Source organism: Molossus molossus, unplaced genomic scaffold (assembly GCF_014108415.1).
Source record: "Molossus molossus isolate mMolMol1 unplaced genomic scaffold, mMolMol1.p scaffold_m16_p_2, whole genome shotgun sequence".
Lineage (NCBI taxonomy): Eukaryota > Metazoa > Chordata > Mammalia > Chiroptera > Molossidae > Molossus > Molossus molossus.
The window spans coordinates 67,505,175-67,519,113 of record NW_023425355.1 but is presented as its reverse complement, the minus strand read 5'-3'; the positions used below and the strand labels follow the sequence as shown (position 1 = coordinate 67,519,113).

Below are 13,939 nucleotides of genomic sequence, written 5' to 3'. Positions count from 1 at the left end.
CATATATGAAAACAGGATCCTGTCAGGATATAGCTGATCTTAAGTCATCGAGCAGATTTAAACAGCCTGTTCACCACAGATGCAGGTATTCCTCCTCTGTGTACTGCAGATTCCAGCTTCTACTACTACCAACATGTCAAGTTGCATGAAACTCCCTGATTGAACTCACAGAGGGAGAGACTTAGGGGCTTCTGGCTGCTGCCTCCCTCAAGTTAAGACAGCCTGTCTGGCCTCTAATGGCCATGAGTATTAGTTTGGGGTCCAGAAGCACTGAGTGGATTAACATATGAGTGATTTCACCCCCCAAATCTAATTCTGTATAAAATTAGCTCTAGTGTCATAAACTAAACAGACTAGAAACTGGAGCAGGGAGGGGGTAGTCCTTTGTACTCAGAGAATAGGTATTTTACTTCAAGTATGTCAGAGTGAATTAGGACTATTATAACTTTAATAACTCTGCTAGTTATTGAGCTGGTCCTTAAAATAAGGGAGGCAAAAGGGGATCTGAATACACTGATCTCTGACTTAATAGCCACTTGTCAGGTTGTTCTTTAGTTTCTGAGTATATGCACCTGCCTCTCATTTCCATTAATACCATTAAGGGCTGCTTATTGTGTGTAATACAGGATCATCAGGATCTTCATTGCTGTTTTTTGAAAGGGAATAAAATCATGTCCCTTTCATTCTCTTTGAAACATTACATGTTAAAATTAAGAGCCCTTGTGCTTTGCCCAATTACTTTCCAGACAAAGTTTCTTGGTGATGTGCCTAGAAGTAATTTTAATTTAAACAAGCAAATATGAATTCTTCATTTAAACATTTTCCAATTCCATCTGTGTCCCTGATAGACTCCTCTGAAAGAACTACTAAGATCAAAAAAGAAAATAGGAAACAAATGAAAAAACAGGTAAAATGGACTCCAGTGCCCTTATTGCTATTTAACAGCCTCCACTCCACCCCCCACCCATAAGGCCCCCACACAGGAAAGTTGATGCACAAAGAACAAGTATCAGTGTTCTCAAAAAAGCCGAAATCCTAGTCCTCTCCCTGTGTAAAGTTGGTATTATTTTAGGACTGTCCTTTAATTTTAGCAATGGCTTAATAATATGTACACATATATAATCCATCTACAACTCAAACATTAGTTCTGGCTGCTTAATTTTTCAGGATATAGATGTGGGAACAGCAGAAATAGCTCGGCAGTTAGATGACCTGCATTTTAACTAGCACTGGAGTGCCTGTTCTGGGTTAAGCTTAGGTCTAGGCACTTCCTGTACTTATTTCAATGAATCTTATATTGACTTCACCAGCATCAGAAGAAGTTTAAAAAAAAATTTCCCCTTTATTGATTTTACAGAGAAAGGAAGTGAGAGGGAGAGAGAGATAGAAACAATGAGAGAGAACATCGATTGGGCGACTCCAGCATGCCCCCACTGGGGATCAGGCCCACAACCTGGGCATGTGCCCTGACTGGGAATTGAACTGGTGACCTCTTGGTGCATGGGTCGATGCTCAACCACTGAGCCACACTGGCCAGACACAGAAGAGAATTTATATCTTTAGTTTTCTGATCAAAACTGAACCTCAGTTTCTGTAATTATAAAATGAGATAATACCTTCAGGGCTGTGGTGAAGACAAAATAAAATAGCATGTGAAGATGCTTTAAGTGTCCTAAGAAGGAGAGGCGGTGCCATTATTAAGATAATTACTTCTGTTCTGATTCTAAGTACATTTAAGTAAAAATCAAAACCAAAAGAATGAGCCTATGGTGTCTAGGGGGGAAAAGGAAAAACATCTGTAACAAACATAAATTAATTATTTAAAAAAGCAGCCTAATCTATTACCTGTCCTTGATTAACAACTGAATTCTTTAGTGTTTCTGACATTTCTCCTAAGACAATCTCAATTACAAGCATTTTTATGTTCCTTTTTCCCAGACTTGCCACCCCATAAAAAATGATTTGCAAATGTCACTCTAAGTCACCCAATTTGCAAGAGCTACTGAGTTCTTGAACTAAATGCTGTACTACAAAGTCAAAATGGACATGTTCCTGTGAGGAAGAGGCTGTGTATTTACCCACAAGTTGAAAGGTGCTGGGGAACAGTATGGAGGCAATACTAGGGTCTTGGAGGCCTCAGTTACTTGTATTAAGATGTATTTTAATATTTCTATGCAAACAGATGTGCTGTTATTGTAAATCCTGGCTGAGGGTTTTCTGGCTCTGATCTGAGGCCTCTTTGAATTCTGAAGGGCTTCTACAGGGATGCTGAAGGGCATTGCTTCCCAGGAGGGTTAGAGACTATGCAGAGAGGACCTTAATTTTTGAGCTGAGTTCAGCTTGACAGATAGCAGTTATTTGTTTTGTTGGGAGTGGGTAGTGGGACAGAAACTGGAATGCTGGCTAGTAAGAGAATTGCAGAGTTGTGGGGATGAGTGTGCTTGGGATCTGACATCTGTACTGGTAGCTTCTTAGGGCTCCTGGTTACTCTTAAGGTCTTTGACACCCTTGGGGAGGGATGTCTGACCTTTCAAGGTCCCTGTTTGTACGTGTAGTTCATGTAGTTCAATAGCCTAAGGTCTGAAGCTTTTCAGAAATGCTTTACATGTGCCAAAGACATTGCCCAGAGTCTGCTTTTGGTTTGGACTCTCACTCCTATTCAGGTAATTGTGCATTCTTAAGTAACCTTTCAAACTGAAGAAAGAGACATTTATAGCAACTCTAAAGTTCCTCTCATCTCCTCTCCTCACTCTTTTCTTCTTTCAAAGTTTGAACTTTGAAATCCTCAGGGAAAAAACCCACGCTTTTTAAAAAGAAAGAAATGACTTTAATTCACTGCAGATTTAACAGGGTATGGCTTCACTCACATCTTTAGCTGAAGGACATGGCTTTGACAGAGATCCTTGAGACTAATTAACTTTGAAAAAATTGATAGTACTGTTCCTTTCAGGAAAAAAAGAAAAAAGACTGCATGGCTCCTTTTTATTGGGAAGGAATAAAAACTATCACAATCAATTAGGGCTTTAAAATTTTTATCTTGTGCATGGCTATTTGCTCTGAGTAGTAGGTTAATTTGGACACAAAGTATCACAATCAGTTAGGGCTTTAAAAATTTTATCTTGTGCATGGCTATTTGCTCTGAGTAGTAGGTTCATTTGGACACAAAGTATGATTCTTTGTGCATTTTTATAGTTCTCAGAATATTCTCATCTTGCTTTGTCACAATAATAAACATAAATGTTTTTGAAACAGCTTTTAAACTTATTTAAGAGCTACCCTTAATATGTTTAATAGACTTTTTTAGAACAATTTTAGGTTGATAGCTTATTTCTTTTTAGCGCTGAATAATATTCAATTATCTAGATATACCACAGTTTATCCATTCACCTACTGAAGAACAGATTGGCTGCTTCCAGATTGTGTGATATTATAAATAAAGTTTCTGTAAATATCTGTGTGCAGGTTTTTGTGTGGAGATAAGTTTTCAGCTCATTTAGATAAATACCAAGGAGCATGAGTATGTTTAGTTTTATGAGAAACTTCCAAACTGTCTTCCAAAGTAAAGTGACTATGGCAATTTGCATTCTCACCAGCAATGGATGAGATTTCCTTTTGCTCCACATCCTCACCGGCTTTTGGTGATGTCAGTGTTTGGCATTTTGGACATTTTAATAGATGTGTAGTGGTATCTCACAATTGTTTTAATTTGCATTTTCCAGTGAGATGATATAGATCTTTTCTTCACATGCTTATTTGCCATCTTTATGTTATATTTTTGTTTTTTTTTTTCAGATTTTATAATAGTTTATATTTGCACATAAATTTTGCAACATTATTTAGCACACCAAAGTAAAATATTGAATCTTTCACTGAAAATGAAAAACCTATCTGTTACCTCTTCCCATTAAAAAACTGATTGTTTTACAAAATCAGGTGATTTAGTCAGATAGGAACTGAAGTGTGAAAGATGGGTCTTTCCAGGTTAAGAATTCATCTAATAAAGACCATTCTAGGAATATAGTAGGACCGAAGAAAATGAGAAGGCCAAGCAGAATGACTACCACAAGAACTTATAAAAGCTCCAGGGAATCTTGCTAATGAATGTGCCAGTGTCTTGAGACAAAGAAAGTTTATCCACATCTTACTAATTTTATATCTTCCCACTGACTGGTATCAAAGTTCTTCATTAAAGGGTTTGTGCGCAAATTAGAGGAGGGAGGTAAAGGAGTTTCCTTGATTACTTTCATTTTCTCCCTGAACTCCTGCATCTGTTGCAGAAATATGATTGGTTCTGACACATCTCTGAAGGACTCGGCTATGTTAAAGGCCATTTATTGTTCCTGTTGAGTTTGTTAATCTCTGGATCATAGGCTTGCATAACTGCAAGTTTCATGGTCTCAAAGATAGACAGGATTTAATTCTTCTTTTGATCTAATGTGTGTTGTAACTTCTCAAAAAACTCTTTCACTTTATCTGAATCTTTTTTTTTTGGTACGTGCCCCTAGCGGGAACCGAACACGGGACTCTCTGGTCTGCAGGCTGATGCTCTAACCACTGAGCAAAACCAGCCAGGGCTATCTGAATCTTTAGTCAGTAACTGTAGAGATTTTCTTCTGTTAGTTTCTAAGGTATCCAAGTGAGAAAGAGCATCTCCCCAATGCCAGGTCTCAAAGGTCTGAAAGGGCCTCAGAGGCATCCCTTTCCTGAACATTGGCATCTTCAGTAGGACAGAAGACATGCTTGGTGTGGTCACCACATGTAGCACAGATTCCACAAATGAGCTGCATATCAGCCAGGCAGAAAATGTTGAGAGGCTGCCTCAAATGTCCTTTGCACACTGGCATTTTGGGAGAGACCTTGATCTTGCTATACTTCTCCACAGTACCTTTCAGGGGGTAATTAATCTGCAGGCTGTTAACTCCAGAAGCTGAAGTTTCCTTACAGCATGTGCAGCACTTGAATGGAAATGACCTCCACAATGAATTCCACCCAGTCCCCTCTAAGATCCCATCTAAGCATTTTTTGTAAAAGTTGTGCAAGCAAAGCAAAACTCGAAGAGTCATCAAACAGACTGCAACAGATTGGGCACCTAAGATCTTCAAGCAGCTCCATCACATCCTCTGTCCCTGCATGCAGGTGTATTCTTCAGAGTTATTTCCCAGAGCAAAGAAATCTGGTTGTTTTTCTTTCACCTTGTGACTGACAAAGGAGGCCCCTCTAGGGCCACCCATCTTCCAAGTGCCCTGCACAGCTGCAAAATGGACTTGGGATCCTACCGGCCCCGCCCCACTGCCCATCTTCCCCAGCACCTTGTCTGCCTCCAGTCCGCCTCCCGGGTGTTGTCTTTCCCAGCGAGAAGGAGAGGGTGAGGGGAGCCCATCTTTATATTTTCTTTGATGAGCTGTCTGCTCAGGTCTTTCTCCCATTTTTAATTGGTCTTGTTGTCTTATTATTAATATTTTCCCGTTCTATGACAAATATGCTTTGATCTCATGTAACCAGTAGCTGGACATTTTGATTTTGGTACATATTCTACTTAGATATGTGGGGCTTAAGGGAGATGATTCCTGGTATATGTTCCCCTGGGAAGGTTTCTGGTGAAATGGGAAATAGGGATCAACTAGGTGTGCAACTTCCAGTTAACTTATTGAATGTACAAATATTTAAGGAAAGTATAGTCAGTTCTATTACACACATATTCATTCCTAAAAAATCACTGTGCTATGCCAAATCATGAGTTAAAACCACAGGCCTTATGGGAATATTGGGATTAGGGCACTGCACTAAAAACTTTGCCAGTGGCACATAGGAAAATGAAGGAACCTAATAAAAACAGTAGCACAGTTTTGCAGTGCTAATTGGTTAAGAAATAAATAAATATTACAGTAAATATGGCACTTTACCTTTATAAACACCTGCAGTTTGCTTGTGGAATGGGAGTACGAAGATTGCAGCTTGTGGGTTGTAAAGTGGTAGAAGAAGGAAGGTGATCTGAAATCAGATGGAAAATTGCTAATATTAATGTGAATGGGTGTGACTTATAACACAATGAACTGAGGAAGCTGGTAGATGCTTTATGTGTGTGCATTTTATGTATTCCTACATGGTTTGTTTCAGCTGGTTGAACTTTTCTACTTTTACCTAGTATTTCTTGACGAAACCACTAGTAAGTGAACATGAGATTTACATTATGCTCAAAATGATTTCTAATACAACAATCTCATTGGGGCACATTCAAATTTTCAAAATAATTGTTATAGCATAGACTATAATTAATATCTTAAGTTGCATTCTTGAGCATAAGTTCCTTTTATCTATGTAGTAGCTGCTCACATATGACCTACTTTGTATGTGTTACTCAGAAGTGCTGCCCTTGAGGGCCCATGGACCAAGGCTCTTATCACCAGTCTGTCCTTCCACCAAGACCCTCTTGTGCTGCTTCGGAGGGCCAGTTAGCATGCAAAAATTTGACTTCTGGTTTTAGATTTAGGTTATTTAAGACTTACTGCTTATTCAGAATTGCTGGTGTGGATGAAGCATGGACCAGGGCTGAGTGGTAAGAAGGCTTCCCTGGAACCAGTCTAACTAGGGCTGGCTGCATGTTAGAGATCTCAGGTGGACTGTCTTTATAGAATAATTGAAAGCATATTGGAAGTAGGTCTTCTTTCCAGTCTCTGGCCTTGGATCTTAATAGTATTCAGTTGTGTCTGCATCTCTTTTCTATGCACTTTTCCCCTTATGGATTACAAAATCAGTCCCTTGCTGTGGAAACTTAAAAAATGTTTTTTTTTTTTTAATATTTGTGTTGATTTCAGAGAGGAAGGAAGAGGGGGAGAGAGAGCTAGAAACATCAATTTGAGAGAAACATTGATCGGTGGCCTTCTGCACGCCCCCTACTGGGGATCGAGCCCACAGCCGGGGCATATGTCCTGATTGAGAATTGAACTAGCAACCTCCTGGTGCTCAACCAACTGGCTGTGGAAACATTAAAAAAAAATTAATTTAATTTATTGGGGTGACATTCATTAATAAAATGATATAGGTTTCAGGGGTACAATTCTATAGTACATCATCTGTACACTTTATTGTGTGTTTACCACCGCGAGTCAAGTTTCCTTCCATCACCATTTATTCTCACTTAACCCTCTCCCCACCACCCCCACACCCTTTCCCTTTGGTAATCGCCATACTATTTTCTGTGTCTATGAGTTTTTTTGATCATGTTAAAGACTGGTTTCAAAGGAAAGACAACACTTTAGAGAGGAAATTATTTTCAGAAATAGACATTCACATTGCACATAACTATACAGAGAAGTGTCCAGTAACAATAAAATGCTGCCCTTCTGTTCTAGGAAATAAATACCTTATTTTCAGTTTGGATGGAGGGATTTTTCACAAAACAGAAATGCTCTGCTCTCTGTGTATTATTTCCTATAATCTCCCTCACTAAAGATGCTTTGGACTCAGAGTCATACTATTATTCTTGGAAAGCTTTAGCTTTTTCTGTAGATTGACATAGATAGAGCCTTAGCTTTAAAACTTTTTGCCATCTAGGAGCTATATCACAATTAATGGTGCTTCTGGGTTTGATTGGGAATGTTGGTCTTGGTAACATTTTAAAATGGTTTTGTAAAGAAAATGCAGGACTCCAGGTCAAAGCAGTCCAGTTTTATGGAGCCCCAGATTACTCTATCATTTGCTATTTAGGACCACTCTGTTATATATAGAAACCTCATTGGTTCAGGTGGAGAATAGGAGTTGGTATATTTGTTTAGACAGTGAGGGTAGTGGTTTCAGTTCTTGGCTTACTGATTGAGAGCTTCCAATGCACCAGCACTGATTTTCACGTTATCTTCTTTAATCCTTGATAAACATTATAAAATAACTCCCTCCTCCCCTATTTTCCACTTGAAACTTCTCTGAGTCACTTGTATAGGGTCAAGCAGCATGCAGTTTGAACCCAGAAAAAACTTTAAAACTTTTTGTTTCATTTTTTTTTTCTAGGTGAATTTCACATAACAGAAATTCACCATTTTAACCATTTTAATGTGTAAAATTCAGTGACATTTAGTACATTTACAATATTGTGAAACTATCAGCACTCTAATTGTAGAATCTTTCATCATCATAAAAATAAAATCTTACACCCATTAAGAGACTACTTCTCATTTCTCCCAGCCCTTGGCTAGCGCTAATCTGCTTTCTGTCTTTGGATTTAATCTATTTTGGATATTTTATATAAATGGAATCATATAATATCTGACATTTTGTGTCTGCCTTCTTTCACTTAGTATAATATTTTCAACATTTGTCCCCATTGTTGCATATATATGTCCCTTTTATTTTTATCCGCACCTGAGGACATTTTTTGTTTCCATTTTTGTTCAGAAAGAGTGGGAGGGAGAGAGAGGAAGAGAGAGAGAGAGAAACATCGACGTGATAAGGGACACATCGAGTGACTGCTTCCTGCACAACCCCAACCGGGGCCAGGGACAAACTGCAACCAAGGTACGTGCCCTTAGTGGCAACTGAACTGGGTTTCTCTGGACCACTGGCTGATGCTCTAACCACTGAGCAAAACGGGCCAGGGCTATTGGCACTTTTTTATGGCTGAATAATATTTCATTATATGGACATATATTTTTTATCCATTTGTCATTTGATGGCCATCTGGGCTGTTTCCACCTTTTGGCTACTGTGAATAGTGCTGCTATGAACATTTGTGTACAAGTTTTTGCCTGCACACCTGTTTCCAATTTTCTTGAAAAAAAAAAAAATGAATGGAGTTGCTAGGTCATATGGTAATTCTATGTTTATCTTTTTGAGGAAATGTCAAACTGTTTTCCATCATGGTTGCACCATTTTACATTTCCATCAGCAGTGTGTGATGTAAACACAGATCTTTTTGACTGTAGAGGCAGTGCTCATTTTCTTAGGCTATACTTTCTCTTAATAGCTCCCCAAAGGCTCCAGCAACCCTTTGCCAAATCTCACCTCCAGCCAACAACAGAAGCATATTGCAAGGTATCTCATGTTGCAAAGGGAAGTTGTTGGTAATATGACTTTGGCTTGGGAAAATAAAGGTGTTTGAAATTTGTCAGTGGACAGACATCTCCTCTTCCTCAGTATCAGGTAGTGGTTAAGAGTATAGGCTCTGGATCTACAGTTTGTGTGATTCCAAGAAATGTCCAAAAATGGACAAATCCATAGAGAGAAGGAATGCCTTTCTAGGCATCAGTGGATGTCTAGGACTAGGGAGTGATGACTAAGGTATGGGGTTATAAAAATAATCTAATATGGATTGTGGTGATGGTTGTACAACTCAAAATATACTAAAAGCGTTGTGTGGTACACTTTAAATGAGTGAATTGTATGGTATATAAATGATATCCCAATAAAAATTTAAAAAAATAGTTTAGGCTCTGGAGCCTTACTGTCATTTATTAGCTCTAATCTTGAACAGGTTCCTTAGTGACTCTGCTCCAGTGTTCATACGTGTAAAAGGGGGTAAAATAATAGTTCTGTACCCACTTCACAGAGTTGTGATCAAAGGAGTTAATATAGATAATACAGTACTTCACATGGTACCTGACACATAACAAATGCTCAATGCATGTTGCTAACTATCAATATTAGCATCATAAAATATTTTTTGAAGATCCAGCTGATACGTGGTGTTCATGATAGGGCCATGAAGACAGAAAATTTAAATTCTTAGTTCACCCCTGCTGCTGAGGGAAATGAGCTATATGGGACAAGATAATGAGGCAGTAATTTGGATAGTAATGGGAGATGAGCTCATGTGGCAGAGGGTGTTGGGTAGACCTGGGGGCTAGAAAAAGAATATTGGTGCTGATGTGGGAGAGGAAATTGTATTAAAATGGTTGCTTTGCCCTCACTGACAACAGATGTTGGGAGGTCTTGGGCTCTGGGCTCTAGGGCTTCTGACCCCCTTGAAATCTCTCCCGTTCCTTTGTAGGTCACGATCCTACAGTTGGAGGAGTTCTGGTATAGATTAGCTTCCTTGTATATGTTTTCCTCTCTCTTTTCCTAATGCCTCCCATCCTTAGGGTCTCCAGGACCCTGGAGGTAGGTGCTCATGCTAGTAAAGAAACCAGAAGCTTTTCAAGAGAAACAGAGGAAAAATCTGGGATGGGATGGAAGGCAGGAGTCTGTAAGACATGGGTCTATGAGTGAAAAGAAAGCATAACAAAGCACCAGTCTCCTCTGCTGGTCAAATTGCTCTCAGGTTGAAGGCACTCAACCAGAAAAAGCATCCTCACTGTGGTCTGTCCCTACATGCAGGCTCCAGGCATTAAGTATCTGCCCAGGGCCTCCCAGTCAATATCCCAATTAAGGGGCAGACAAAAGCAAAGATGATCAGTGCCCTCCCCACAGTTACTTGAGGAGACAGGCCCAAAGCACACACTTCCAGAGAACAAGCCCGAAAGTGCAAGTGGATAGGCTGTAAACCAAGTGTGTAGAGTGCTGAGGCAATATGGGTCACGGTTTATTTTCAGAGTGCTTTTCTGCCATTTCTGTGCTTCCTTTTAGTAACCCAGTGCAATACATGGACTGATTCTGTTTTATAGCTGGAAAAGCCCTCAGCTATCAAAATATTAAATAATTTGTCAGTGAGAGAACATTAAGCCTTTATGTTTGCTTCAGCAAATATATTTGTGTTGGATTCCATCATGAAGGTAAGAATGCTTATGTCAGTTGAAGCTGCAAAGGTGCACACTGTGCCCAACACATGCCTGGGCAATCATGGCAGATATGGGGATTTCATTACCAGAAGTCTGGCAAACATGAAATGCATCAGCAAGGACTGGGGGCTAGAGTTTTTCTGTGCAGAAGAGAGAGCCTGGGGTCAGATGTCTGTCCATCAGTTGCAGGGCCATTGGCCTGAGCACACAGGGCTGCTCCTTGGCTTTGAGCCAGTGGCGAGCTGGGAGCCTCCGACTTTGAGACTTGGCCCTTTTCAGTTCTCTTTGTTCAGAAAAAAAGTTTCCTCCTGGATCTCTTTAGTGGCTGCCAAGGATTAGAAGAACCCCAGGGAGACTTGGCTATAGGGCAGTTCTCAAAGCTGTGCTGGGAAATTTGAAGAGAGGCCATTTGTCTCTGTCTTATTTCAAGTTACGTTCTTCTCTTCCTTCCTAAGCGAGTTTTTACTGTTGCAAACCCTACAGCATAATCCCCTAGTGTACTTTTGTGATTCTGCAGCTGTGGAGATTAGACCAGTATCTGGACCAATAAAGTATTTGATATATATATATATATATATTTTTTTTTCCCCAAATATACATATATATATTTTTTCCCCAAATCCTCACCCGAGGATATTTTTTCATTTATTTTCAGACAGAGTGGGGGTGGGGAGAGAAACATCGATGTGACAGACAAATATCAATTGGTCGCTTCCTGCATGACCCCGATCAGGTCCGGGACCAAACTGCCACCGAGGTACATGCCCTTGACCAGATTTGAGCCTGCGACCCTTTTCAAACCGTTCAGGGCATGGACCAATAAAATATTTTCAGAACCGTTGAAATGGACATCATGAAGGGAAGTTCAAATCTAGGTGCTTCGCTTATTTTTAATAGTTACACCAATTAGAGCCACTACTTGCTTTTCTTGGTTAGCATTTCTTCTGTTTTATTTTTTTTTTTAAGCCTGCTTTTCAGTGGCCGGAAAGAAAAAGGGAGAAGGGAGGCTTTGCTCCCCTGAACAGAGTTTGGCTTAAGTACAATCGGGCCATTTTCAAGAATGTATAACTACTTGTAGTTTCTCTAGTTTAATATTCTTAAGAAATGGAAATTGCCTCAGTTGTGAAGTGGTTTCCTATTAAGCTTTATTTTTATTATTATTTTTGTTGTTTGCTATTTAATGTCAGTGGCTTTTACCTTTAAAAAACACTATTTACTCCAGGATTATGAATACATTGTTTTTGAAAATCTGATTATATTACAATAGATAGACAAATATTTTATATTTTCCATATACTGCCCTTTGGTGTAAATCTACAAAATTCCTCCATCTATTTTGTTACTATGGTTTTTTTTTTGGTAATTGGGGAGAACTTTACTGTGAACTGCTGCCTTTAGAATTATTTCCTTGAGGACACATTAACAAATCAAAAGGCTGTAGACTACTACATATACACATACCAGGGGTGCATAGTTCAATTTCTATAATCTCACAATACACAAATGTTGGCAGGATTTCACTGATTGCATTAATACTGTGAGATACTTTGTCATGCATGACAGATGATATTTACAAATTAAGTCTGAAATGGTCAGAAGCTTTAAAGATGATTTATTGTGCTGTATGTGGTAGTGGAAGTGTTTATATTACTTGTTTTAGACTATATTGGCAAACCAGGCAGCAAAAAAAAAATACAGTCTCATAATAGGCTGCAACAATTTTATAACAAACCAGAAGAAGGTTCCTGGTGAGTTTTTACTGCCTAAACCAGTAAGGTTTGTCAAGGGTTTTGCCAAGGTCTTAAAACCCTATGAATACTTGGAGGGTTTTGATACCTCATGTGAAATGCTTGTCCATTTATATGTCAACCACGTACCTGTTGCTTCATTAGTAAACTTCTGTATTGTGAACTTGGAGTGGAACGTGATAGCCCTGCTAGGAGGTGTTTCTGGTTCTTTAAGGTTTCTACTTGATTAATGAGAGAGGATTTGAGCACAATTAAGAATTGCATTACATTTGAATGAAGACTAGAAGTGGAAGCCCAAGAAAGGTCACTGATTTGTTCTCAAGGTCATAGAGTCAGATTGTCTCACTAGGCCTTGTTTCCTCTCAACATGTGTAAGAGACTGTAGGTTGTTTTTGCCCTTTTCCCCCACTCTCCCATTTGAATACTTTTAAGCTTTTGAAGGTTTCCATAATTAAAGTTTCTACCTCACCCTGTCTGTACTCTGTGACTTTGCATATTTCCCTTTCTTTTCTCCATTTACCTTCCCCCTTTAGTCTGTTTCTCCCACAGGGCTTCTTCCTTCCTATTCCTTTCATTTATTTGCTGCCCTTCTCCAGGAAGTCTCTTGGTCGTGTTCATGAGATTTAGAATAGCATATGGTATTCTAGGCACAAGTGAATTGCCGCTTTGTATAAAGAGTAAGGCTAACTTTTTCTTTGGTGGCTATGGGTTGGGTGGGGAGGTTTGTTTTGGTTTCTCTAACCCTTCTACATGATGCCAAACACTTGAAGCCACAGTAGTATCATGGATTGGAGTCATTTCCCCCCCGATTTGTTGAGATAAAAGTCATATACGGTAGTGTGCATTCCAGTGGTTGTTAGTATATTCACAGAGTTGTGCAACTATCGACATTCTGTTTTAGAACATAGTTTTTTACTCCCAAAAGGAGAAACGCGGTACCTTTTAGCAGTCATTCTCTCTTCATCTGTTTAACAGCCCTAGGCAAACACTAATCTGATTTCTGTGTACAGATTGATGTGTCCAGGGCCCAGTCTACCATCACTTCCCTATAATAAGAGGAGTCACTTGGTTGGCCACTTGTCTACCAGTGGCCTTCCTGATTTTTGCCCATTTCCCCTCATTACCTTATGTCACTAACTACTTAAGAGTCAAGTAAACTTGGAGATGAGTGTACCCTGCACACCATTCCTACTTTATAGACTCCAAAATGGGACCTTGGAAAACCTCTATGTGAACTCCCTTTCTGATGTTTGTGGATCTACAGCCTAATTTTTGTCAGATGATCACTTATCCTTTGTCCCTGAGCCCAGTTGATGGGAAACCCCATGACTAGGAGCTTTCTCAAGGCAGGAACTTAGTAAACCCAGCTCCAAGGCCAATGCCTGTCTGCCACATAGTAGACACCCACTGTTTACTGAATGAGTGAACTCACCCACTGATATTGAGGATTAAATCACCCTAGCTTTTTGACACATACCTGTCATT

General features: G+C 39.4%; 1 protein-coding gene and 1 pseudogene across 1 annotated transcript in view; one reads left to right on the top strand and one right to left on the bottom strand.

Moving 5' to 3' along the window:
• GPC4 (glypican 4) overlaps positions 1–13,939 on the top strand; it is a 179,268-nt gene that overhangs the window by 26,438 nt on the left and 138,891 nt on the right. The gene's annotated exons all lie outside the window — the stretch shown is intronic.
• On the bottom strand, positions 3,796–5,112 carry LOC118635781 (annotated as a pseudogene).